The sequence below is a fragment of the Protopterus annectens genome, chromosome 2.part0, assembly GCF_019279795.1.
Source record: "Protopterus annectens isolate FY-2018-M chromosome 2.part0, PAN1.0, whole genome shotgun sequence".
Taxonomy (NCBI): Eukaryota; Metazoa; Chordata; order Ceratodontiformes; family Protopteridae; genus Protopterus; species Protopterus annectens.
This window is the reverse complement of record NC_056728.1, coordinates 1,389,977,315-1,390,004,812: the sequence shown is the minus strand read 5'-3', so window position 1 is coordinate 1,390,004,812 and position 27,498 is coordinate 1,389,977,315. Positions and strand designations below refer to the sequence as shown.

The 27,498-nt window shown below is 38.5% G+C and overlaps 1 protein-coding gene across 1 annotated transcript in view; it reads right to left on the bottom strand.

Moving 5' to 3' along the window:
- The window catches only part of HADHA (hydroxyacyl-CoA dehydrogenase trifunctional multienzyme complex subunit alpha), a 1,198,456-nt gene that overhangs the window by 1,170,279 nt on the left and 679 nt on the right, over positions 1 to 27,498 (bottom strand). The window lies entirely within an intron of this gene.

Here is a 27,498-nt window from a genome sequence, read left to right as displayed (position 1 = left end):
CAAGGGAAAATAGAGATGAGTATATGTAGAGTGGAGAAGAGGACAGGTAATCCAGGGAGGATGGTAAGGGATGGAGTAGTAGGATAGTCCGAGAACTATATGGGTAAGGATAAGGAGAAGAGAAGGAATGAAAGTGGAGAAAGCAAAATGGAATAGGAGCGCCACCTAGTGGGCAGTTTGATACAACAGAGACCACTACAGGAGAAAATCAGGAAGGGGGGAGGAAGGAGCTTGCATACTACAGAGAAGGGTAGAGAATAAGCAAGGGAGGAGTATGTTTTTTTAGTGGACAAGAAAAATAAATTTATGAAAGAGGAAGTATAGGGTATGTTAGTGGGGAGGAAATGGGAAAGCTTTGGCTGCTGGCTAACCTGGCAGGGAAGCGTGCAACGAGCTGCTAGAAAGTATGTATAACCTTCAGTAATGTACAATGGATAAAGCACTGGACATACTTTCACAGAAAATTCCTTGTGGGGAGCAGAATTGGTTTCTACTTTTACACTTTAATGTCCTTGATTGTGGTTTCTTGGGAAGGACGTCCGAGTGGGAGTATTCAGTAGGTTAGAGCAGGAATAGGTGGGAACAGCAAGCTGGAACAAGCAAGGAGAGAAAAAGGGTAATGAAAACATACAGTACAGGAACATGAGTTTATAAACAGGCAGTTATGATATACACAGGTAAGGTTTGAGAAATTGTGTAAGCAGATCTATAAACTTAAATTAAGCACCTATTCAGAAACAACCAGACTCAAAAATTGTATGAGCAGCTCTGTGAACTTATAAGCACATTCAATTAGGAGTAAATCACAAAGAAAGCACAGAAAGAGTAGAATGAGATAAGCCCTAAAGCAGTTGTTTTTAGACTCCACTTGCAGGGCGCTGAAGATAGTAGTGTGACTGCACAGTATTTAGTATGGTTTGTGTGAAATGTGTGCCGAATGAAGTAGTAATATTTTCTGGAGGAGTGAGGGATGTTAGGAGGAGGGGTACTGACTTTACCTGGGTGGAGGATGGAGTTTATGGAGGACCAGAATTGTTTGGGACTGTGTTGGGAGGAGTCTAGGGCAGACTGGTAGTATTGGAATTTGTCCTGTTTTATTAGCTTTTTGATTCTATTGCGTAGTTCTAGGAATTTGTCTAGTTGAGGGGGTTTTGGGCCAGTGCTCCCAGGCTTTATCCCTGTTTTTCAGTTCTGACTTAGTGTTTTTCTGCAGCCATGGAGAGGACTGTGCTTTGGTTCTGGAAAGTCTTACAGGGGCATGGTAATTAAGAATGCTCAGGAAGGTAGTATTAAAGAGTTCAACTGCGTCATCAAGACTGAGGTACTTTAGAGGATGCCAGTTACATTCTTTGAGGGATGAGATGAATGTGAGTGGGTTAAAAGTTTAGATTTTTACGTATGTGATGGTAGATGACAGCTTTAGCTTGGTATAAGCTTTTTTTTTTTTTTTTTTTTTTTTTAGTAGGAATGCTAGGGAGTGATCACTGAGGCTATCTGATAAGCAGGCTGTTCTATATGACTGGGGGCTCTTACTGACTAGTATCCAATCCAGGGTAGTGTGCCTGCTGGAGTTATTTATCCTGGTTGGCGACTGGACTCGTTGGGTGAAGCCATGAAGGTTTACATGATGGGTTGGATGGTTGCCAGAAAAGGACTGCCAGTCAATACTGAAATCATCTAAAATGATAGTTTCTTGGGGGAGATGGTAGGTAGACCAGCTGAGGAGGTTTTCTAGTGGAGGGATGTTTTGGCCAAGTGGGAAATAGCATCCAATTATGTGGATGGTTTTGTTTCGGTTTATTTTGAGGTTGGTATATATTATTTCTTCATTGCCTATTTGCGAAGCTGATGATTTTAAGATCTGGATGTTTAGATGCTGTTTAAATATTACAGCTACACTGCCTCCTTTCTTGTTTAGCCAGTCTACTCTTAGTATGTCGTAACCTGTAGGAAGTATTTGCTCACTGGTAATGTGAGTTTTTAGCCAGGTTTCTGTCAGGATGACTATATCTGGGGAGTACAAGTCTATGGTGGCATGGAGTTCATGGACTTTGTTAGATATACTTCTAATATGTAGGCTTAGTAGAAGGCAGTCACTTGGCTTTCTATTGGCTGTAATATGGGAGAAGTTGTGGTTTCTAGTCGGATTATGAGGATTGGGGTTGGGGTGGATGTCTCCACTTAGGGCTAGTTTTGATATGCACGAGGTTATTAGTTCAGTTTTTGAATGCGTTTGTTTATAAGGGAAACTTTATGATTGTGCTCTGTGGGTAATAGATATGGTGGGAGGACTACTATGTTAAGTTGCAGGGATGCTTTATGTTTGAGTAATATAGTTGGTAGAACATATGTGGGGGGTGCATAGGGATGGTTCTCGAGTTGGTAGGAGGGGAGATGAGTGAGAAAAATCCTTTTTGTTGTAGCGATATCACTCCTGTTACAGGCAGATGAACATGGGTTTATGTTACAAGGGTTTTGAAAAACCCTTAAAAAACACAAACAAAAAACAGACATGCCCACACAGAGTGATCAATAACTAGTCCATAAGGAAGTAATTTGTAGTAGTCAAAATAGTGCCCTCTCCTAGCTCTTGGAACACAAGACAGAGAACAGTTCATGCGATACAAGACCTGCAAAATGCAAGTTGAGTCTCACAACAGGTTCTAAGATTTCATTGCAAAAAGTTTAATACAAAGTGGTAATGGAAATATCACAATCATGCCGACCCATGGCAGACATGCTCTTTGATTTGTATGACAGCCCCCTTTTGCATATTTTCTGTACCCCTACTTGTAGTCATCCCTATCAGCAAGATCTTTCTTCATTCCCACGTCACCTTAGTTCTTAGGATACTTTCTACAGCTTTATGAAGATAAAATTCTTTATGGTCATGTTCACCTTAAAAAGAGCCGCTTACCAAAAAAAAAAAAAAAAAAAAAAAAAAAAAAAAAAAAAACACATTTTGTGAACCCCCACCACATCACCACCACCGAATTATAACCTTCTGCTTGTTTTAGGTATACAAGCTTTTATTGCGTAGCTCTAAAATATCCCTTCAAATCAAGGGATCTTAAATCACCTTGTTCTAGTGGAAGATCAACTTATCCCACTTAACTCATGGGCTCCCTCCCTCCAGACTCCTTTGAAACACTGTCTACAATGTCTCTTCAGTTGATATAAACTAACCTGTATATAAAACTATGAAATATTGGTATTGCTGAACAAATTCATTTGACGGTACATCATTTACGGCTATAACCTTATTTTATCTCCTTAATTTTGTATCCTGAAAATATTTGAAACTGCCTCAAAATGTTACACAACAAAAAAATGCCCTTTTCTGGATTTATCAAGTACAAAATAAAGCAAACTTTTCTTGATTACCACACCGATTATATCCTTAAATTTCTGATTTCCTTATTTTATTTGTCAAATGCTCTAAAACACTAAGTGGAAAGAGGACCCCTCTACCTGGTACTCTTTAAACGCAACTTGTCTGATAGAAACCCTCCCATTTAAACTCTTGCCTCCGACCTTTCATATATCCTAATTGGGGAACGCAAATGCTTCCACTGCCCTATTCAAAATCCCAGTTTATTCATTTGAATGCTTTCTGCATCAGACCCACCAACAATGGTATTTTTTTTTACATTATGCCTCCTTTTGAATCCTTTTTCTATTAATGTTGTCAAATGCTTGCCATCCCTCCACAAAACCAAACTGAGATCCAAAGCAATCAATGTTGGAAACACCTTTGCCATTATTTTACCAAGAACAATGAACATTTTAAAAATCAATGTTTAAAAGTGAAAGGAGTCTTCACTCTCTCTGGGTAATAGAGTTTCAACAGCTTTCTCCCAAGATGGTGTTGCTTCTCCTCCATTTAAAATCATACTAAAGGAAATCTTCCAGATCTTTCACTTTGTTCTCTCCTAACTTCCACGGGAATACTTTTTGTTCCTGCAGAGTGCTGTAAAACATTTTGAGAAAGTTTCAAGTCAAGATATAAAGTAAATGAAAATAACATACAGGTTATAAAGGTAAAAGTAAGCATCCATGCACAAACTGGTTCAGCAACACCATAGAGGGGGAAGAAAGGCATTCTAAGATGAAGTATGCAGGTGGGGATTAAAAAGTTTGTTACGACAGTTAAACAAAAAGATAAACATCATTAAGCTGGACAATCTTCACTAGGAACAGTAAGATGCAAGCTGAAAGAATGTAGTTTTCAGTTCCGTTTCTGTTACAGACGAGTCAGGTGTATCAAGAGAAGATGCAGAAGATAATAAATTAGGAGGTAAAGGAATTGTTTTGGGTGGGGTACAAGCAAGGAGTTAGGTGGACATATCAATTTGACCCCTACAACAATGTGATTAAAAAGTTAATCAATTTGAATGGGTACTTCAGCATTGCAGTTAGGATTCATACGCAACTCAACCAGGTTATAAGCCTAAAATGACAAAGAATAACAATGAAAAGAGAGGGGGACTGTGAGATAAAGAGGGACTAGAATTTTGAATGCAAGGCTTTTAGGAGGACAACATCCACACACAATAAATTCATGTTTCAATCAAATATATTATGAAGTAACAGAAAGTGGTCCAAGTTGGCACAGGAATAAAAAAAATGTTTTTTTTTAATCATTGGACATGCCTAAACAGAGGTATAACAGGCAAAGCCGCAAATGACTGGAGAAAAATCAGCAAAGGAACCATGGTACTGAGGACAAATTATTAGGGAGGGAAACTTAACAGGGGTGCTCAAGACAAAGCAGAAGTTTAGTGTGTGGGTTAGACAGACTACCTTCCCCACCACAAATTGATACAGTGCAGTACTACTAGAGACGAGCTCTGGTCAAGTTTTGAGTTTAAAGCATAAGGCCTAAGAAGTGGCTATTAAAAAAGAAATATTTAGTAGGGCATATGATAAATCAATCAAAAAATGATTGAAAAAATTGGAATAGAGAATGGAAAAGCAGTACATAAAGAAACAGAGGAAAGATCTGTATGGTTCCTAAGTATGCAACAAAGTCCAGAAGTCTTAATTTTTTTGATTAGACGTGTTTGTAAAGGTATTTGTAAATCCTAAACAGACTACAGAAAATTCTTCCTCAGGTAATTGGCAAATATATTTATCATTTGTTGTCCTAGTTAATCTCATTAGGCTAGCAGCCCCTTTTCAGGTTAGAGCAGAGGTGATATTTATAAAACTAGGGGAAATTTGACCATGACATCAGGAACTTCCCCTACTTGTCATTGCTGTGACTGGGACCCATTTTGCAGGAGCATTTCCTGTTCTCATTCCAGGCGCAGAGGCGACCTGGAGAAACAGGGAGGCAGACGGAGAGAGGAGAAGATGGAGTGGGGAGAGAAATGGAACGGAAAGCAAATATAGAGGCCAGAAAATGTGTGTAGGATTCTGAGGAGATATTTCAGAGAAATCCGTTTGATGGAGATGATTCAGCAAATGATGGATGTATTACTACAACCCTCCAGTCGGACGGTTGTGGGATGATGTGATGCAGAACGAGACAAAAAATTAAGATATTTCCTTGGGAAATATTATAGAGAACAATACAAAGGGAGAATGCAGAGACAACCCTGAAGAACAGTGGTGACCTGGAAATAAAAACATATGCAAATAAAGTAAAAGGTAAAAAGGGAGAAGCAGAAAAGAAGGCAAAAGAAAATAAGTACATGCAAAGGGTTCAAAGTAAAGAAGACAAAGAAGTTGACGGGTATGAAGTGTGGGATAACTTAATAGCTTCTTTTGGTGTAAAAGCATATGTGGCAAGAGCATTTATTCTAATTAACAGACTGACATTATATCTGAGACTATTTTTTCAACAGAAAAGTTTTTTTACTCAAATTCTCCAAAAAAGACTGTAACCCATGGAGTTATGTGATAAAAGCATTTAACATGGAAACAAAAAATAAACTACAAGTATAAATTTCAAAGAGAGGTAGTAAGAGACTTTTGAAAAAGTTTGACAAAAAGGGGTTTATGGACTGGTGTCCGGGATTGTAATATTGTGTTAAAAATAGAAAGCAAAAAAATTATATGTACACCAAGCATGACAAATGAGGAAGGGAATGGGGGTGTCGTAAAATACTGGAGACAGCCTAAAACAAGTGATAAGTAACTGCGACAAAAAAATGTTACACTTGTTGGGAAATGAGACAGGATGCAAAAATATGAAATGAAATGTTATAATATTGGACATTTATGACTGCAAAAATGAAAAAGAAAATAATAGAAGAAAATCAACAAAGAAATTTTAGTAGTAGAAACAGGAGATAAGTTCGTGGAGAAAAAGAAAATAGAAGATTCTGAAATAAAGTGACTAGGATAAAAATTAGGAGACAGTAAAAGAAAAAAAATTAAGGTACAACGAAAGAAAAGGAGCGGAAGGAGACAGAATAAAGCTAATAACAGGGGTTGGTATAATGGTTAAGATGTTTGACTCACATACACAAGGTGCAGTGTTGGATTCTCACCTTTGGGAAGGAAACTTGGCTAGGCATAGAATGGTCTCTCAAGAAAGCCAGCCTAGTAATTAACTATGACCTAATAAAACCATGAATTTAAGGGAAAATGAAATTTTGAGAGTGTTTTCTGTACATGTAAACATTAGTAAGAATACAGCAAGAAAAATAGGGATTTTGGACTGGTATAGTACATGTGCTGTAGATGCAATTATATCAGAAAATACACAATTTTTAACAAATTAAGAAAGTTAATCTAAGAGGAAAGAATCTGGAATTTGGGAAACAAGATATTCTGGAACAGAAATACAGTAAATATGTTAGAAGCAACTTTAGCAAAAATGGGAGGATTAACCATTACAGATTTAAAATGGAAAGAACAAGTACACAGAACTGTAACATTACATGTATATACCAACTGTAAAGAAAGGAAAAGCTTACTTCATCAGACTTTAGACTATGAAGGGATATATGAATATTACAAGAACGTTGAGACCAACTGTGATTTAAGAGGCTATTGTAAAAAGAAAGGGAATAATACAACAATGTTAGATGTTCATTTTAGTCATATACATACCCCTGTTGTATCAGGGGATTTAGTTGGAGGCGAAGAGAAGGTAGCTGAAACAGGATTTTCTGATCTTGCAATATGGCTAAAGATAAAGGAAAACAAGTAATATATAAAAATAGGCAAAAAAAGATAAGTAAAGCATGGAACAAAGGAGCAAAGTGATTACAGGTGGGGGCTGCTTAATGTCCCTCTGCACAACGTCAGACTGCATTTACATCTGTACTAACTGGATGTAAATGTGGTTGGATGTACAGAAGGATGTTAAAGCACAATACAAAGTATACGCTGTTCACTTAACATCTGTGCCACTTAATGTTCCCGGACGTTAAGCAGGGCATATCTGTTGTAACACAGTTATGGGAAGATCATGTTACTATGAGGACATTTTATAATAATTGGCCCAAACAGCGATATTTAAGGAAAAATATATATTTTTTGTACTGGCAATAAGATCTAAAAAAAGTAGAGAAAGAAAATATAAAAGAACACACAACGAAGCATTGGAAGATTTAGAACATAATGAAAGAAAGTACTTTGACAAAGAAAAATAATTATATGAATGAAATAAAACATACAATATTTTTTGTACAAGCAACAACTTTTTTTTAAACCAGGAAAAAGAAAAGCATCTAGTTAGGAAGATAGCAGTGTGATGAACGAAAGTGTTGAGAGAACTAGAAAACTCAGGGAGAGAATATGAATGGTGTAGTACAATATGTACCAGGAAATGTTTAAAGAAAAAAGTAGTGAAAAAATATGGAAAGTAAAGAAAAAGAAAATACAGAGTTAGAAAATGAGATTGCTTTAAATGGACTAGATAAAGTATTATAAAAAAAAATTAATATAGATTCGGCTGCAGACCCAGATGGAATAAGGTTGTGGTTTTTCTTTCGGCTTTTCCTGGTTAGGGGTTGTCACAGCAGAACTCCGGTCCGCTAATGATTGGCAGTAGATTTTTTACAGGTGCAGAGGTGCCAGCTCGACACCCAACCTTCAACGAAGGCACACCCATTCTACACGTCTTTCGAACGTCAGTCGACCGCGGGGAAGACATGCAGACTCCACACAGAAGGAGCTCCAGCAGAAAATCGAATGGTAGAATCTCTGTATAAAAATTTAAGGGACTGGAAAAAATTAAAGATTTTGAATGAATGGTTAAATAACGCTTTATGTATAAAGAATTATATAGCAGAACACTGCAGTTCATAAGGAAGGAGGAAGACAGAAAACAACTAAAAAACCTGGAGACGAAAAGTACTAAGACCTTTATGAAAATGCAAGACTGACTTGAAACTAGAATGGAAAATATTATGGAAGATAAATATACACACATTATTATATATATATATATATATATATATATATATATATATATATACACACACATATATATATATACATATATATATATATATATATATATATATATATATATATATATATATAGAGAGAGAGAGAGATAGTAAAAGGGGAAGGGTAATCTACAATCATTAATGATAATTAGAGAAAGTGGTGATAATATGAATAGAAAAGTGGCAAAAAAATCATGACAGGAGACCTTAATATGGCATTTGATATGATTGGATAAGAAATCTTTTAGGTAATGAAAGAATGCAAGTGTGAAAGTTAGAAAATTATTTATGTCAGCATATTGTAATAAAAGTAAAAAGATTTGTAAATGGCTGGTTAACCCATGAAGTACATATGAAGAGTGGTGTAAGACAAGGATGTCCAATTAGTTGTACATTGTTTGCATGGTTATGAATAGGATAGTATGTGAAATAAATTACAAGATGCAGGACACAGGGTATACAATACTCAATGGGTAAGAATTCTAGTTGGGTTAACATATGTAGATGACATTATAATAATTGCAAAAAAGGAAGTTTGGATAAAAGTAATAATTTGTATAAATGAGTGTCTACAGATGACAGGGGTGGCTTTAAATAAAGAGGAAAGGAAAGGTTTAGGTGATGTAGTAAAGATAGGAGCTATATATTTTACAATTAATGGAATTTATGTGCTATGTATAAAATTTGAGAATAAAGTAGAATTCAATGGGAGAAAACAATAAAACAAACCTGTCTTGCATCATTCAGAAAAAAATGTTTAATTCAGTACGGATAGGAAAAATAGCATACTTCGCAAGTGTGCTTATACTGCTGACAGTATTTGAAAATGAATTATTGCAGACAACTGTCATTTCTATGAAGTTCTAGATTAAACCCAATAAAAAAAGAGGAGTTTTGCATGTAAATAAAGAGGAAGGTGGTTGAGGAATAATTAACCCAGTGGTATACGCTGCTTCATTAAATCTGTGCAAAATGTTAAAGTGGATAAATGAAAACAATGAGAGATTAGCAGTAAAAAGGTATAAATATTATACACTTGGGAGTAAGGTAAAAAAGTAAAATCAGAAAAAAAAATGTACAAATGAAGAAATAAAAGTTAACAAAAATATTTTTGTGGAAAATAAAAATTGAGGATACAGAGGAAGATAGTAGTACAAGAATATAACAAAAACATTACTATGTAAAATCATGGGAAAATGTAACAAGAAAACCACAGTAAAAAATTTCTCCAAAGCCAACTTCATGCTTCTTAAGACAGAAGTGGTGAACTTCATGACTCCCATGCAGATGGACAACACAGTTCCAACTGCTGAATCCTACACAAATGCACTCTATAAAGCACTTAAACGAGTGCATGGATCGTGCTATCCCAAACAGAAACAAGACGCTATCCTCCAAAAAAAGGAAGACAATCTGGTGGTCCCCTGCCATAAACAAACTGTACAACAGAAGGAAGAAACTTGTTGCAAGAGAGAGTAAAATCCCATGAGTGGAGGAGCTCCATGGTCAGCCTCAGTAAGAAGATTAAATCCCTTAATAAGATCCTCCAAAGCTAGCTACAAAAACAAAATCGCCACTAAATCCAAGGACAACCACAAAGCATTCTACAGCTATGTCAAGACCACTAAATCCAAGGACAACCACAAAGCATTCTTCAGCTATGTCAAGAATCTAGATAGTAACACCCAGATCTGCTCTGGGTTACAGCACAAAGGCACGAAAATTACAGAACCAACTGATATTGCCAACATCCTGGCAGATCAGTTCAGTGCTAACTTTACCCGCTCTCACCCCCTAAAGGGCCCATATCTATACAGGAAGAATGCAGAGTCCCTGTAATCACAGCTAAGCAGGTAAAAGCTGCACTCTCTAAAGCCAAAAACACAGCATCCATGGGACCTGACAACATCCCAGGCTGCGTTTTACACTAACTTCAGAACGAACTGGCTCCCCACTTAAGCACCATGTTCAATAATAGCCTCGCATCAAACTTTGTGCCCACTGAATGGCGCACAGCAACAGTTATCCCACTCCACAAAAGGGGAGCCACCACTGATCCCGGAAACTATCGACCTATCAGCCTGACGAACCTGGTCTGCAAGGCCATGGAACGTATCATGGAACTCAAACAAAGGCAATGGTAACCTCCAAACTCTGGATCCCACCCAGTTCGGGTTTGTGAAAGGCAGATCATGCCTCCTGAACCTGACTGACTTCTTTGAGGCAGTCACCAAAGTCGTGGATGAGGGTAAGGTGGTTCAGACAGTCTATCTTGACCTCGCCAAGGCTTTCAACACCACCTCCCCCCCCCCCCATTCTGGAATTATAGCTAAACTCACTACACTAGGTATAAATCCCTATGTCACAAGATGGGTTGCCAACTGGCTCACGGACAGAACCCACCCTGTAAAAGTTGCAGACTCCAAATCTGACCTCAAGGCAGTGACAAGTGGAGTGCCACAGGGTTCCGTCCTGGGACCTCTCCTGTTTGGTATCTACTTCTCTGAAGTACAGGCTAACACAGAAGGCCTCTGGCTGATGAAGTTCGCAGAGGACTGCAAACTAGGAGCCAGTCAAGTCCCCAAACTATCTGGACATCCTACAAAAGGGCCTCACTGAGACAGATGCCTGGTGTCAGAGCCATGGCCTCGAGCTCAATGCCAAAAAGTGCAGTGTCATCTCCTTTGGTAAAAACTCTGTACCCATGAACTACCACATATGCAGCAATCTACTTAACACAGAATGCGTGATAAGAGACCTTGGGACCCAGGTGGACAGTGGTCTCTCCTTTGATAGACACCGCCACAGTAGTCGGGAAGTCCTTTGACATGGCACACCATCATAAAAGGGTTCTCATCCGGGGGGAGGGGGGTCATTATTCCCCTCTACTCGTCACTCATTAGACCCATTAGAGTACAATGCCCCTTTTGGAATGTACCTCACAAGACATCTGCAGCAGCTGGAAAGGCCACAGAAGTACCTCACAAAGAGGATTACTGGCCTCAAACAAATGCCCTACACTGACCGCCTTAAAAAACTCCAGTTTTATTCCGTAGCATATCGCCTACTCAGAGGTGATCTCTGCCTAACATATAAAGCTATGTCAAACCCAGGGCTGTTGGACATGCTACACCTAAAGAAATCACAATCCCTCCAAGCTACAAGCTCTAGAGACCTAAACCTCGTCACCACAATAAAAAGGACATGCTGGAGGGATAGATTCCTGTCCCAGAGACTTCCTATACTCTGGAACAAGCTACCCATCTATGTCAAGCAAAGTTCTTCATTAGCACTCTTCAAGAAAAATCTTGGGGAGTGGATGGGAAATAGGAAATACACCCCGGAGATCACTTCTGTCTCTCTGCTGGACAGGGACACAGGAAAATAACTTTCTTGGGTGCTGTAAGCTATGGCACCTTGCTGGCTAAGCTTGCGTAGGCCCTTGGGCCGATAGCCTAGTACCTACCTACGAATTAAAAAAAGCTATAAAAAGAAGCAAATTAATCTGTTAACACTGTCAAGAAGCAGCAGCTATGGAACATGTGTTTTTGAAATGTAGAGAGTAAAAATGTTATGGGGAAAACTATGTAAAGATTTGTTTTGAAGACATAAAAGGCAACCATCATGGATACGATTAAACATGGATATTATAAGAATAGAAGTAAAGAAAAGGTTAAAACCTTTATGTTGTATGGGTCATGTGCAAAGAAAAAAAATTATATTTAATAGTAAATTAAAATACAATCATATGGTGGTTATGGAAAAAGGAGTGACTGTAATAAGGATGAAAGTTTATTGTGACTGTAAATAAAATTATCGAAATGTATAAATAGACTTGTATATTTGTATATTATTACATTTGTAAATAAGAGCTCTTTTTCTATGTAAATAAAGCATTAGATAGGTGCTGTGGGATCTTTTACAGCTCCTTAAGTTACCACTAATTCAAGCATATGGGGCCTTTAGTTTAACATCTCATCTGAAGGATGGCATGCACAGGAGAGCAGCATCCCTCATGCTGCACTGCAGTGTCAGCAACCGATCTACCCAGTATGGGAATAACCCCCAGCCTTCTGCACCAAAGGAAAGTGTGCTACCTGTTGTGCCACTGATACTACAAATGCTGGCAATGTGACGGAAAGGAAATTAAATGGGAACATAATTATTTGGAAATGTAATGAGACAGCATTTTAAAAATTTCTTACAGAATACTCCGACGGGAATGTTTGTGGGACAAATGGTTGTACCAAAGGAAGAGATTCTTTTGATTTGTGACAAGATCTGAATTGCTCAGATGGTCAGGCTTTACTAAGCCTTCTGGCTACCAAAAAACGCAATTACTAGAAAATCAAACATTATACCAAACGTATCAGGAGATTTGAATGCTGTAAAGGAGATAAAAGTAAATAGAAAGAGCAAACTTCACCGATATAAATGGAATTGTGGGCAATACATTCAGAATAAATCGAGAATAAAGATAATTAGGATTAAAGGAAAGCAGGAATTAAGCAATGTTGGAGAGAATGACAATGGTTAAAATACAAAGACACACACAGACACACAATAGTAACAATGAAAACTTACTATTTCTCTATTCTAGTTATGTCCGAAATCTCAATTTATATTAAGACAGCTAAAGCTCTCACACTGTTTACCTTTGCTTGCTTACTCTCTCACATTAGGTACACTCCACCTCTGGACAACCCACATCTGTGTATACATATTACATAAACAGGCGCTCAACTCTGCAACTGTACATATATTATTGCCAAGTTCAATTAGCCTGTTAGACATATTTATCTTTGTTCTTGAACAGCTTTATACTACCTTGCTGTTCTATGCAATCTGAGCCGAACCTGCAATTGATCATACTCTAATCACTGCTCTACCCTGTTTAAAAAAAAAAAATAAAATTAGTATGGGATGATATAGAAAGGAGGTTTTAAAACGTAATATTTGTTCCATAACACACAGTGTTTAAACACAATCTTCTCTGAGGAAGTAGGAAGAAAAGCAGACTAGTACAGGGGCCTTCCTATTTGCCTTTGGATTGCACAAGATGAGGTCCGGCTCCAAAAGCAAAGGTTTTGGGAAATAACACTGGGAGGGAGCATCCTGGGGTACAAGACACTGCTGACAACAGACAGCAGACACCATTTGTCCTGGATATATATATATATATATATATATATATATACATATATACATATATACACACACACACACACACACACACACACACACACACACACACACACACACTCTAATATAAATAAAACAAACAAACCAGTTAATACGCCCCTGGTGATCCCCCTTGCAAGCAACTCTTTTTAACATACACTTTGCGACTTCAACATTGCCTGGTCCACTTGTGCAGCCAGTCACACACAAATCTCTTTGGGTTCAGTCAAACAATAACCATTCCTACTAGGATCAGCAAACCCAACAACAGAGAAAGTATTCTTGATTGGATTCTTATCAATAGTCATCACCACTTGTATTAATCTGGAACCCTCCCCGATGACCTAAGTGATCACTCTCTAACCTACATTAAGGATTAATCTGGAACCCTCCCCGATGACCTAAGTGATCACTCTCTAACCTACATTATTAAGGATAAGGGTGAGAACTCCCATCAGCGCACCTACAGAACAGTCAGAAATACCAAAAACTTCAATCCTGTATATTTCCAAAATGAACTTAACTCAGTCAACTGCTCAATCCTAAAACATATACCACTGGAAGAGGCAGTGGCATATTTTAATACTAAATTCCTAAACATCCTGGACTCCCATGCCCCATCTCGTAATATTAAGACGAGAACAAATACAGCACCATGGCTCACTAAGGAAACCAAATGAAAAATCAAACTTAGAAATAAGGCCTGGGCCATCTGGCAAACAAAAGCCCCCATCGACCAACTAAAATATCGTCAACTTAGGAATGACAAAAAAAATCCATTCAGCAAAACAAAAAAAAGATACTACCAAAACCTGCAGCAGAAGCACCAAAACAATCCCAAAAAGTTCTGGGTAGGTATAAACCAGCTTCTTCATCCAGGGCAATCTACCACTCCAACCCCAACAAACTACACCCAAAAACCACCAGAGAACATCACTACTGCCTTTAATAATTTCTTCACTGAAACAATCCAGTCTCTTGCTAACCTATTCAATCCCATACACTAACTCCATCATTAAATACACCCTTGACTAGGTCCTCCACCAACACTCCCACTACTCCTCCCCCCTTCAACTTCCAACCTGTCTCTACCACTCTAATTCGATCAAAAAATTGAAGCCCACCACCCTATCTGCTGACCTTCTCCCAGCAGAGTTCTTAAACATAGCTGCCGATGCCATAGCTATCCTGATCAACAGGTCCCTGTTGGTTCTATCCCCCACCATCTGGAAAATATCCCACGTCATCCACTCCACAAAGGTGGAAGTTCCACAGAATTATCCAATTATAGATCCATTGCCATTCTTTCACCACTGGCCAAAATAACGGATAAGTGCATCCACAAACAAATTATGTACCATCTCATTCAGAACCAAATAAATACTGGTAGTCTCTCAGCATGGCTTTAGGCCACATCATAGCACCACCTCCACTCTCCTTTCCTTCACCAATGCCATAAATCTAAACAGAAATAACTTGCTGTCATCAGCCCTCATCCTTGACCATATCAAAGGCCTTTGAGAGGTCTATCACCAATTACTCATCCGCTCTCTGAAATCTATTTCCCTGGACAACCATACTATACAGTGGCTCCAATCCTATCTGAATGACAAACAAGCAGTACTTCGGCAGGGCAAACTATCCACTCAGTTTCTCAGGGCTCCATTTTAGGTCCTCTACTCTTTTCTGTCTTTATCAATAACCTACACACTACCATCCTGGATGCAACCTGCATCTAATATGCAGACAACTCCACTATGATCTGCTCAGCCTCCTCCCCAACAGCCCTGCAAACCCCAACAGAGAATACATTCAACACGGTTGAAAAGTGGCTCTCTAATCACAGTCTTCTGTTGAATCCCAATAAGACCAAACTGTTACTATTTACCCCCACTTGTAAATCCCCCCCCCCCAATTTCCTTTACTATAACATCAAACGATGGTACCTCTATTTCGCCAGATATCCATACTAAGCTACATCAACAAGACTATCAAAACCATCAACAAAAAGCTTGGCTCACTATACAGAAATAAACCTTTTCTAACCCCTATAGCTAGAATCGTTATCGCCCACTCATCTTCTCTCCACCCTTCTATATGCTTCCCCTATACTCCGTAACCTAAACAAATCAGAGCTTACCAAACTCTCTTACTGTTACCACCATATTGCCAGATTCACCACTGGAACAACATATAGGACACATCACTGCCACAACCTCAATCTCCTAGGGTGGCTAGAACTGCCTAGCTTAATACAGTTCAATCAGTTAATAGTAGCACATAATACTCTCAACCCGAAACCCCCCCCCCCGCCCTTAAAACCATCATAAAACCATACAGTAACTCCAGATCATTATGCTCATCCAACAAGCTGTTAGTCCAAACACTGAAAGCCAAACTCAGCTGGTGACTTCTTTATTTACCAACTATGTTGGGAAAGCTTGGAACCTACTTCCAGCACACATTACCCTGGAATCCTGTCCAAGCCTCTTTAAAACTGGCTCTGTCCATGTACCAACCCCGATTAATCCCCATAACAACTCCCTAACTTAACAGCAATGTACTAGCTTCTTGCTCACAAATGCTTGCAATGGCAATCTCGTTCTGTACATTTCTTTGTAATAAAGTGTTGCTGTAATCCACCTGTATTATTTTTATATTGGACTACATACTGTTAAAATTGTTGATCCATCTAGAGGGACACACCATACTTGTAATATCTGCTTATTTATGTGTTGCGTGGGATGTATATTTTTATCTGCACAATTGGAGCTTTTCTCCCGTTAAAATTGTACATTCCTCTTGAATGCCTAACCTTTCTTACTTTGTAAAACCCTTAGCATGTATGTTTTGTCTGTATGTTTGAAATTTTCTCCCCAGGCCTCCGCTGAAAATGGACATGCATCCAGTCGGACTATCCCAGTCAACAAATGTAAAATATAAAAATTCTCAACCCTGCCCATGACGGTCCAACTTACAAAACCCTTGCCAAAACTAAGTACCCATGTCATGCCATTTGATATACATATGGCAGCCATGCATACCAGGCCACACCTACCCAAGGTCATCCTATCTTAGCCTAGTATACAGTTATCCTGATGGCAAGCTTTATAAGCAGTATATCAAAAGCACACCATCCTGCAAGTCTCCAATGCCACCCTCTCAGTTCTGTGGGAAGACGGACTGGCACTGGTGTATGTTTTGCAAAGGTTGTAAAGGGTTAAATGCAGGTGTATGTTAGCAGGTTGGTGTACGTGACTGTAAAAGTATGCTGAAATCATGGAAAAGTACTGGGAAGAAACTTCACAGTTTCTAGTACCTTAGCCTGAGGCCCTGCTTTCCTTGCAAGCACACAGCAGAACAGAATCTTATTCCTTATTAGGACAAAACATAGATAAGTATGAAATGTATTTTCCTAATGGATATAGGGTAGTGGAAATGTACTGACTTGTTAATATTCCTACTGAATGGTAACAGTGGTTTCATAGATCAGATTTATTATCGTGATAAGATTTTCTATATATTGTGTGAGAAATCCTTTGTTCGGGGAGACATGACTGAGTACCGTCTCCCACAAGTGTTTTTCTATTTTAATAAAAAGAGTTGTACTTTGAACTGCCAAGAGACTGAAGTGTTTACTTAGTAAATTTACCTTAACAGTTTCTTCTGCAACAAGGCAGGATAAAGCCAAAAAAAACCCAGTTGTCAGCCAAGAAAGTGTCTCATCTCTGTGTTGATGAAGCTGTTAATATTTATGGTTCCGTTGTGGCCAAGAGTCATTACAACTATGCCATTAGACACCTGATATCACTAAAAAAATAAATGCAATTGCATGGTCAGGCAACTTAAGTTTTAATCCATTTCTAGGCACAAGTGGACATTTAACCACTGTATCCAACATCAAGTTCTAATGTCAGCTTTAAACCTTGAGTAACTGCTAACCCTATATTAATCTAATAAAAAGGTATTGCATGACGTCCGTGTTACAGTGTAATGCTGTTATCTGTACACAAAAATAAACTGAGAAAATTAATACAAAACAATGCTGTACACAACCACAACTAGTTATCTACATTAATAACAAGAAAACGTGCATATTACTACATAGTTGTCTTGCAAGTTCTTGGCAAGTTAAACATGTGTGTGACTTCTGTACTTCCTGGACTTAAGCACCAGGATAAGACATCAGTACTGGTAACAGAAATGATTCTCTACTAGAACAGCCAAAAATGTTAGATGCAAATGGGATAATGCATTACTGCTATGCACTCAATTATCTTCAAATACTTTTGGTAGATGTGTGGACACAATTCTGCAACCCACAACCTCAAATATGAAAATATCAAGAATCTTACAAGAATTAAACTCCTGCATTTAACTTAAAAAAAATACAGAAGTTCATTTTTCATACAGTTCTATGGGTTAGTAGCACTAGAAGGCTAGCAAAATAACCTATTTTCTGGATCCACAATCTTAAGGAGACCTATTGCAAAAACTGGTCTAATTATTATCAACACAAGAAAAGTCGCCAAGGACTCAAAAGACAATCATAAGGCCTTCTTTAGCTATGTTAGAAGCCTGGGAGGAAACTCCCAGATATGCTCAGAATTAGTTCAAAATGATGTAAAAATTACTGAACCTACAGACATTGCCAACATACTGGCTGACAGGTTCAGTGCAAACTCCCCAAAAGGAGAGATATCTATACCAGAGGATTGTAGCCCCCCAAACATCTCTAACGCTCAGGTGAGAACTGCTCTCTCCAAGGCGAAAAACACAGCATCCATGGGACCAGATGGTGTTCCCGGTTGTGTGCTCCACGAACTCAATGAGGAATTAAACCCGCAGTTAGGGCAGCTGTTTAATCTTAGCCTCACCTCAGGATACGTATGGCGTACGGCAACTGTGGTCCCACTTCACAAAGGCGGTGCCTCCACCGACCCTGGAAATTACCGTCCCATCAGCTTGACAAGCCTGATCTGCAAAGCTATGGAGAGGATCATAATGGAATTCATAAATAAAGGCATAGGGGACTTGCAGACTTTGGATCCAACCCAGTTTGGCTTTGTCAAAGGCAGATCATGCCTTCTAAACTTGGCTGACTTTTTCGAAACAGTCACCAAGACCATTGATGAGGGAAAGGCAGTCCACAAAGCCTACCTCGACCTGGCAAAGGCTTTCGACACAATACCCCACTCGGGTATCATTGAAAAACTCATCAGCTTAAATGTAAACCCATACGTCACAAGATGGGTTGCAAACTGGCTAAGTGACAGAACCCACAGGGTCAGAGTTGCTGGCGCCATGTCAGACTCAAAGCCTGTCACAAGTGATGTCCCACAGGGCTCAGTCCTGGGCCCACTCTTGTTCGGCATCTACTTTTCAGAAGTACAAGCAAACACAGGAGGGTTATGGCCGACAAAGTTTGCAGATGATTGCAAACTGGGCGCCATAATCGAGAACACATCTGACACAGATATCCTTCAGAAGGGTCTTATAGAAACTGATAACTGGTGCCAGAGCCATGGCCTAAAGTTAAACGCCAAAAAATGCATAGTCATACCCTTCGGGAAAAACAAGGTTACCCCTAGCTACCATATAGGTGGCAATCCACTAAGCACAGAAGAGGTTATCAGGGATCTGGGGACCCAGGTTGACAGTAACCTTTCGTTTGACACTCACGTTGCCAAAGTAGTTAGGAAGACCTTCTACATTGCCCACCTGATCATGAAGGGATTCACATCTAGATCAAGGGAGGTCATCGTCCCCCTGTACTCATCACTCAGACCAATGATAGAGTACAATGCCCCATTCGGAATGTATCTGACCCGACACCTGCAGCAACTGGAAAGGCCCCCAAAAGTTCCTCACCAAAAGGATAAAGGGTCTCAAAAATATGTCTTATGCTGCCCGACTGAAGGAACTCCACCTCTATTCAGTTGCTTACCGTCTTCTGCTCAGAGGTGACCTGTGCCTGACATACAAGGCCATGTCCAACCCGGAATTGATGAACATGCTTCACCTCAAAAAATCTAGATCCCTCAGAACTACAAGGGCGGGAGACTTAAACCTTGACACGGTTATTAATAGGACGTGCTGGAGGGACAGATTCATCACCCAGAGACTCCCTATGCTGTGGAACAAAATCCTGGTACATGTGAGGCAGAGCACCTCGCTGGCTTTGTTCAAGAGAAAACTTGACCAATGGATGGGAGATCGCAGATATACCCCAGGGATTACCTCAGTGTCACTGCTTGACAGAGGCACAGCAAAATAATGGGCATAGTATCCTTCAAACTAAAGGGGTGGCGAAAGCCACAAAACTCTGGGCTAGGCTTATAAATGCCCTTGGGCAGATAGCCTAGTATGAACCTATGAACACAACCATTAACCCTTAGTGCATTCACCTAGAATCACATCACTTTCATTATAAAATGCTTATTTGCATAATAAGTTTCTCTCTTTATATTTAACTTTCTTCTACTTAAACCTCCACATTACTACCTCAATCATTTATGAGTAGCATAAACCATTCAATACATTTTTAAATTATCTATGTTACACATATGTACCATTTTGTACATTCCAGTACTATAATCCATTCAACACAATGGATACCACTTAATTTCTTTGTATGTGCACCATAGTGCAGCCACCGTGTCTTTACATGTTTAAAGCAAGCAAATGTCATTGGAAGATGGTAAAGATTAAATCACATGCTATGATTGTGCCTAGAAAGAAAATGTAACATTGTAGTTTTCCACCTTCGCTTGGCTTGCCCCACCCCAAGGCCTCTGCTTGAAAGGGGCTCAAAGTCCAGTTAGACCATTATGGTTAAATTCAGTATGTTAATATGTTACTTACACACACGTGTATTTACGCATGAACATTTGCAAGTGTGCATTATAACCTCAAATTGGATTAACCAAAACTCAAATCTTAAAATAAACTTACAGGCCTCATCACCCAAAGATCCAATACAGTTTGAAACATTATAAGGTAATCTGTCTCACTTATTTTACAAGGAATATTGTTCCACATTCTTCGAATTACCAGAGTAACATGTCCACATCTCAGTGTAGCTTTAAAGAAGTTTTAAAGTTCAAATTAGTACATCTAAGACTTAAAAATAGCACTCATCTTCAGATTCAGTATGGCCCGTCTTACCTCATCCTTATAAAGAGTACAGCAATATAGCCTCATCTCTAATATCATCTATAATAAACAGAACGCAATTTCAACTGCTAGTATCCATCTCTGTAGCAGTGATCCTTGACAAAGTGAGTAGGTACAAGTAAACCTTCTTTGCAATGATTCAAGCACATTAAGCTTGAAACAAGTGTATACAAAAAAAATTATTACATTCTCACAATAATCTCAAGTGTACAATTTTCCGCATTCCCTTCCTCTCTGCGATACTTTATAAATACAGCTCATCTGTCTCAATGTTTTACTCTGTTAAGAGGGCTATAAAAATTAGTAAGAATAGTCCCCAAATCAGTATATTCAACTTGTGATACATCTAACCTGTCTAACAGGTGTTTTACCCTTTTTTTTTTTTTTTTTTTTAGAAAAGAAAAAAAAAGAAAAAAATTTTAATGGCACTAGTTTTCTTAACCCAGTCACGAAGGACACCTAGAGTCATGAAAAAAATGACAATCCTTATCTGAAATGGCCATAAAGTCAACCTTAAATTGTCGGTAAACATTCACCCAGTTGTGTTTATTAGTTGGAAAAGTAGCCATGACTAAACTAAAAATAAAAAGAACCAAAACAGATCCCTGTGGAACTCGCCTAATATTGATTTACTCTATGAAAGACTACCTTTTAATTTTAATTAAAAGTACAATCCATCATCCATGGGATTACACATCCATCTACCTAAATATTTGCTGAACTAAAGTTCAGTGCATTAACTGATTAGCAGGGTAAGGAATCAAATCTCCTCTCAAGATCCAAATAGGCCTACATAGTCCCAAACTAACCTGATCATAGAGCTTAGTCAGGTTAGCAAAAGTTGATTTCCCCTCAGAAAAACATGCCGGTTAATATCCAACTATTTTCCATTATCAGGTGGGAATCAAATATTCTCCAATACATCTATCCCAAACTGGCATTAAACTTATTAGTCTACAGTTTTCCACCAATAGCCTACTACCTTTTTTTAAAAATTTGGCATTGGAATTGATGTCTTCTAATAATTAAGAACACTACCTTCATCTAGTCAGCCAGAGAATATTGGTTTTAATACTGGAGCCAAAGCTGATTTCACTGATGAAATTAAGGCCCCGAGTATATTAGCCGGACCCATTGCAGTTTCTTTAACAACTCTGTTTAAAGAACTGACAATGTCATCAGTTACAACAGGAAAAGACTACGGCAAGATTGAAGAATCAGTGTCTTTGATATCTATTACTGGAATCTATAAACTACTTAAACTAAAACAGGATTTTCAAATGAAATTCAAATTAACATATTAATGAAAATTTGTTTTAGTTGAATAATTTATAATATAATCTATTATTTTTACCACAAGCCAGTCTTAACATCAAGATGTTTTTCTCTCTTAGTACAAATTTGAGCCTTTTATAAATTCTCTAACATTTGGCGTTTCATTAGAAGGTTCTTCTGTGTGGGACAAACTGTGCAATGTACATAAAATACAATTGTTTTGCACTGCGTGTGTATATTATGTTTTATTTATTTTACATATTTATAACCGGGTTAGTCTGGCTGAGCTTTTGGCTCATTTTCAGAGACCCACGAAGAAAAGCTCCTCTGGAGTAGGAAACAATTTATTAAATGTTAGTAACATAGTAGCAACAATCAGCTATAGGATTTTATAAGCAGAGACCTGGAGAGGAAAAAAAAAAAGCTCCTCAGGCAATTCAATTATACAGAGTATTAACAATTGGCAGACAAGTATGGGAGTTGTTACAAACAAGGTTTTAAACAATTGGCAGAAGAAAATGCTACTAGTTGTAATATTATTTAAGCTGCTTAGAATAAAATGAGTTGATAGTTGTACACTATACACACACACGTACTACATACCTGCAAATATGTATATACGCATAGATATTACATGCTTACACAAACATACAAAGTCCTTCGCAAAGAGGTTTTTGAATTTATTTGTCCTTTGATAAGTGGCAAAGGACAACTGAGCCAATATCCACTTTCAGGAGATGACTGGGGAGAAAAGCTCCACAGTAGATTCAAAAACATTTAAACAGTAGTTGAATAATTATATACAACAGGATGAAGTCCTGCAACAGATTACATATTTTACAATGAAATGGGGATAAAGGCGCCACAAAAACACAAACATATTAGAGCAGATTAGTAATTAAATACTAAGTGAAAAAATCCTCAAAAGATAAAGCACCAATTGAAAAACATTTACAGAAGTATGTAGAATACAGTATGCACTGCAAGATGCAATACACAGTGCAGAAGTGGAGAGTATGTCAAGCAAACCAACACATAGTTCTTCAAAATATTTACTATATTTCTGATAACATATGAGGATGAAAAACATATTCTGCTGCCAAAATAGAGTAGCAGAACAAGAGGAGTCCTGCTAATGGGCAGGAGGGAAAATTAAAGATGTGGAGAGAGTCAATTATTAGAAAGACAAGAATGTTATACAAGGACACAAGACAGGAAAATAAACAGCGGTAAGTGCTGGCTAAAAAGGTAGAAAAGCATACTTTAGTAGGATGGTATGATTCAAGTGAGAGCTTCTTTTGAAATTGGTCCATTACTGCCTGCCATGATATGAAGGTGTTAGTGAATTTAAAGTGAGAAAGGTATAGAGCTGTGGTTTGTATGTAGTGAACAGTATTTTGTTTCCAGATCCAAGTGGCCTAGCAGGTGTGTGCGTAAGAAGTCTAGCAGGGCTTTACTTTGCTGTGGTTTGTATATTAATTTGTGGACTAGTAGTAGCAGTGGGCAAGTCAGTTGCTTGGGTAATTCAAGCTGTTTTATGGATAAGCAGTGTTGGTGGGTTCTGTTTGATGAATTGGGGGCAAAATTTTGCCTTTTTATTATAGCACTCAATTTACTTTACACAAAAGCTTTAAAGTTAAGAAGTACTGCAGAACCATACAGTAAAGTGGGGAGTAGGAGTGCAGAGGCCAGAAGTTTCCTGGATGAATCAGTCAAGTAGTTGTTTGTTCTACAGAGTGCCCCTAATTTCTGGTGATTTTTTTTTTGCTACCCTGCTGCATATGCAAGTCAGATTTCAGGTTATCAACTGTCATGCCTAGTAGCTTTATATGGAGATGACTTCTACAGGGATGGTGTCAATGAAAATTTTTGCTTGAGGTGTGCAAGGGCTTTTGGGAGAAATAGCAGCCTTTTTTTTTTTTTGATCAACTAGATACTGGTAAATATTTTGAAAAGCAGTAGGCACAGTGTGGAACCTTGGGGAACACTTGTTTTGATGACAGGAAGGATGACTAAGAATGGATTCATTTAAACAGACTGGAGTTTATTGGAAAGGTAGCTGGAGAGACAGCTGGTAGGCGTGTGAGACAGGCCAAGTGAAGACTGTTTTAGAAGTAGTCTATGAGAAACGGTATCAAAAGGCCTTGGACAGATCCAGAAACACCTGAGAAACCAGCTGGCCTTTGTCTGTAGCTAGGTTAATAGTGCTGGTGAAGTTTAAGAGAGCTGTGGTAGTGCTATGCCCTGATCGGAAACTGTGTTGGATGTGGCTAATGAGGTTGTTGGTTTGTAAATCAGTCATTATTGGATTATGAATACATTTTTTCAAGGATTTTTGAAAGTGGAGAGAGAATGAGAATGAAGCTGGATATAGTAATGGAGTTAATCCCTTGTGAAGTGGGATGACAAGAATTTTTCCATAAGGCTGGGACATGATACTCCTGAAGAGACCTATTTATGAGAATGGATAGTGGAAAGGAAAATGAGCTTGCTGCTATTTAAGAAGTCAACCGGAATTCCATCTGGAGGAAGTGCACTTAGTTTAATTTGTTAGAAGTATTTTGATTTCTATGACAGATACTGGTTGAAAGGAAAAAGACTGAGTATTAGCGAAACTAGGAGTTCAGACTGAGTGGGATATGGTCAGATTACTACAGGACATTGATGTATTTTGAGTTTTGTTGTGAAGTAGCTTACTGATGTAGAAATAAGATGATCATTGAAGGCGTTGTTTTTTTCTGGGGAACAGTGAGGGTTAGGGATTGGTTGTTCATTTGATCCATGTATTACTTTAGATATGGTGGCCCAGAATTTTCGAAGCATCTTTTCTGCGAATTGGAATAATATAGTTTCTTGTCAAGTCTAATCTGGCATTTGGCTTTATTTCTTAAGTATTTATATTGTTGAGGTCAGCTTTCTGTTTTATTAATGAGCCATGCCTGTCAGGCTTTATCTCTTTTCCTCATTAATTTCCCGATAGTAAGAGTAAGCCAAGGAGCAGGGTTGTTTTGCACTCTCTTAAGCCTAAGGGGTGCCCTGACATTAAGTAGTTAGAGAACCATTTTATTGAAAAAACACAACAGCATCATCTAGAGGCAAGAATTTTAGGTTGTTCCAGTTATGGCATTGTAGTGAGGTATGAAACAGTTCTGGCTCAAAGTTGTTAATGTTGTGAGAGGATTTGTGTATGTATTCCCTGGAGAAGTATGACATTCTCTTGTTGTATATATGGGCAGGTGGTCAATAAGTGTGCTAGCTAAGGTGCTATGGGAGCTTATATTGTTAGGGTGACTTGTTAATAACCAGTACAAGGTGGTAACCTGACCCTTTTTCAGGTCGATTCTGGTAGGATCACTGAAAAGTTGAGAAATTGTACAGGTTTATGCTAGAAGTCATTAATCACAGACGCAAGACTGGACCACTTGATATCAACATCACCTAGTACAACTGTCTGTGTACTTCATAAGATAGCCAGTATAGGATGTCCTCCAATATGCTGACATTGTCTCCAGGTGGGATGTAAAGTGCTGCCACATATGCAGTTTTCTGTGCATTTAGTTTTAGGTTGCTTAGAAGTACTCTGGCTTCGAGGAAGGAAGGTACAGGAGATGTATACAGTGACAGATTAATGGTAATATGGTATATTACCGCTACTCCTCCTTTTCATTTAATCTGTCAGCTCTACGGATGTTAAAGCCGGGGGGGGGGGGGGGGGTTGTATTTCTGTGTTACTGATATTCTGTGTTAGCCAAGATCTATTATCGTGAATATGTCAGGGGAGTGATATTTTATTCATGCAAGTAGTTCTGGAACTTTGTTTGCAATGCTTCTGATAGTCTATTAGTTGCTACTTCTTATTTTGTCAGCAGAGGAGTTTAGGTGTTTGGGCAGGGCCGATTTATTATTTGTGGAGTAACTTGGTGCCTGTGAGGGTTTAGGGCTGGGGTGAATGTCACCGGCTAACAGCAAATCAGTAGTACACATTTATGATTCTGTCGTTTTAGTTTTTGAGGTGATTAGTACCTTTAAACCTTTTTGAAGGTATGGAGTATTTTAGGTTCAATAATGTTGGTATAGAGATTTTTATACAACTGCGGAACTATACCGAACAGAATGGATGAAGGGGTTCCACAGTAATCATGCGTCTTTTGACAGCAGGTGAAGTATTCAGGGAGTTGTGTTTAGTAAGATGTAGAGTAGGTTAATAAGACTGTGTCAAAGGTTAGATGTAGGCCCTTCACCTTGACGGGAAGTGGCGAGTTTAAGGTAGCAATGTTTTGCAGGAGATCATCTCTAGATGGTGAAAAGTAGAGAACAGTTACAGTTATAAGGAACTGTGGACTGGTAGTATAGTTTTATAACTGGATCAAAGTACTTGTCGATTATAGTAAATTGGTAATGTAACAGGTTATTGGGTAGGTAGGTTTTGGCAGAAGGAAATTGTTGTGGATGAATAGTACACTAGTGAGGGTGGGACAAAGGTGAGAAATAAACAGAGGAGGTGGTGGGTGCGACAGAGAGATAGGGGAGAAATGGAGCTGGTTCCACCTGCCAATACTGTAATTTAGCCAAAAATAGAGATTTCCTGACTGCAGAAAATCATTTTTATTCAACTTATCTTTTATTAATACTGTTTATATTACTCTAAAAATGTAAAACTTATCTTCATTCTTGTTAGTAGAAATTTCCTGCCAAGCAGCAAAGAAGAAATGTCACATCTGCATAACTAGAGAGAGACAAACAGAGTGCAGTGTGTGTGTGTGTGTGTGTGTGTGTGTGTGTGTGTGTGTGTGTGTGTGTGTGTGTGTGTGTGTGTGTGTGTGTGTGTGTGTGTGTGTGTGAGACCCGGTCACCCTTAATGGGAAAAATAGTGATGGATTATATTTGAAAAGGCATTTAAACTGGAACAAGGGTTGGTGAGGACTACATCCCAAGTCATGTGCGCGTATCTACAGTGGTCAGTACACCACCCCAATAATGTTATTTGGGAGAACTTACTATTAGTACCAGTTACTTAAAAATTGGGAGGGTGGCCTAATGGTTAAGGCGTTTGCCTTACAAACACAAGGTACAGGGTTTGAATCTCGCAGGGGATAATTAGCTAGGCTTAAAATGGCTTGCAAGGGCAGTCAGCCTAGTATGAATCTATGAACCTATATAGGGCAGTTAACGCAGGCTGAAAAACTTTATAATCCTCAATGCAGGTATTCTTAACAAAGCTCACTTAAAGTGACTGCCAGCACAGCTGGAGGCTATGCACATTACGAGAGGGAGAGGTGTGGTTGTTTGACAGCTGGAAGCTACAGACCTTAATTTTGGTAAGCAGATTAGTCATGGACCAAGTGTAAAGTTTTAACTTCTGAAAATGCAATATTAAGACTGACAGCAAATATCTTCTACAACCAGTGACAGTGCTCACGCTATACAAATGCGGTTTAAAATTTTATAATTGTTTAGC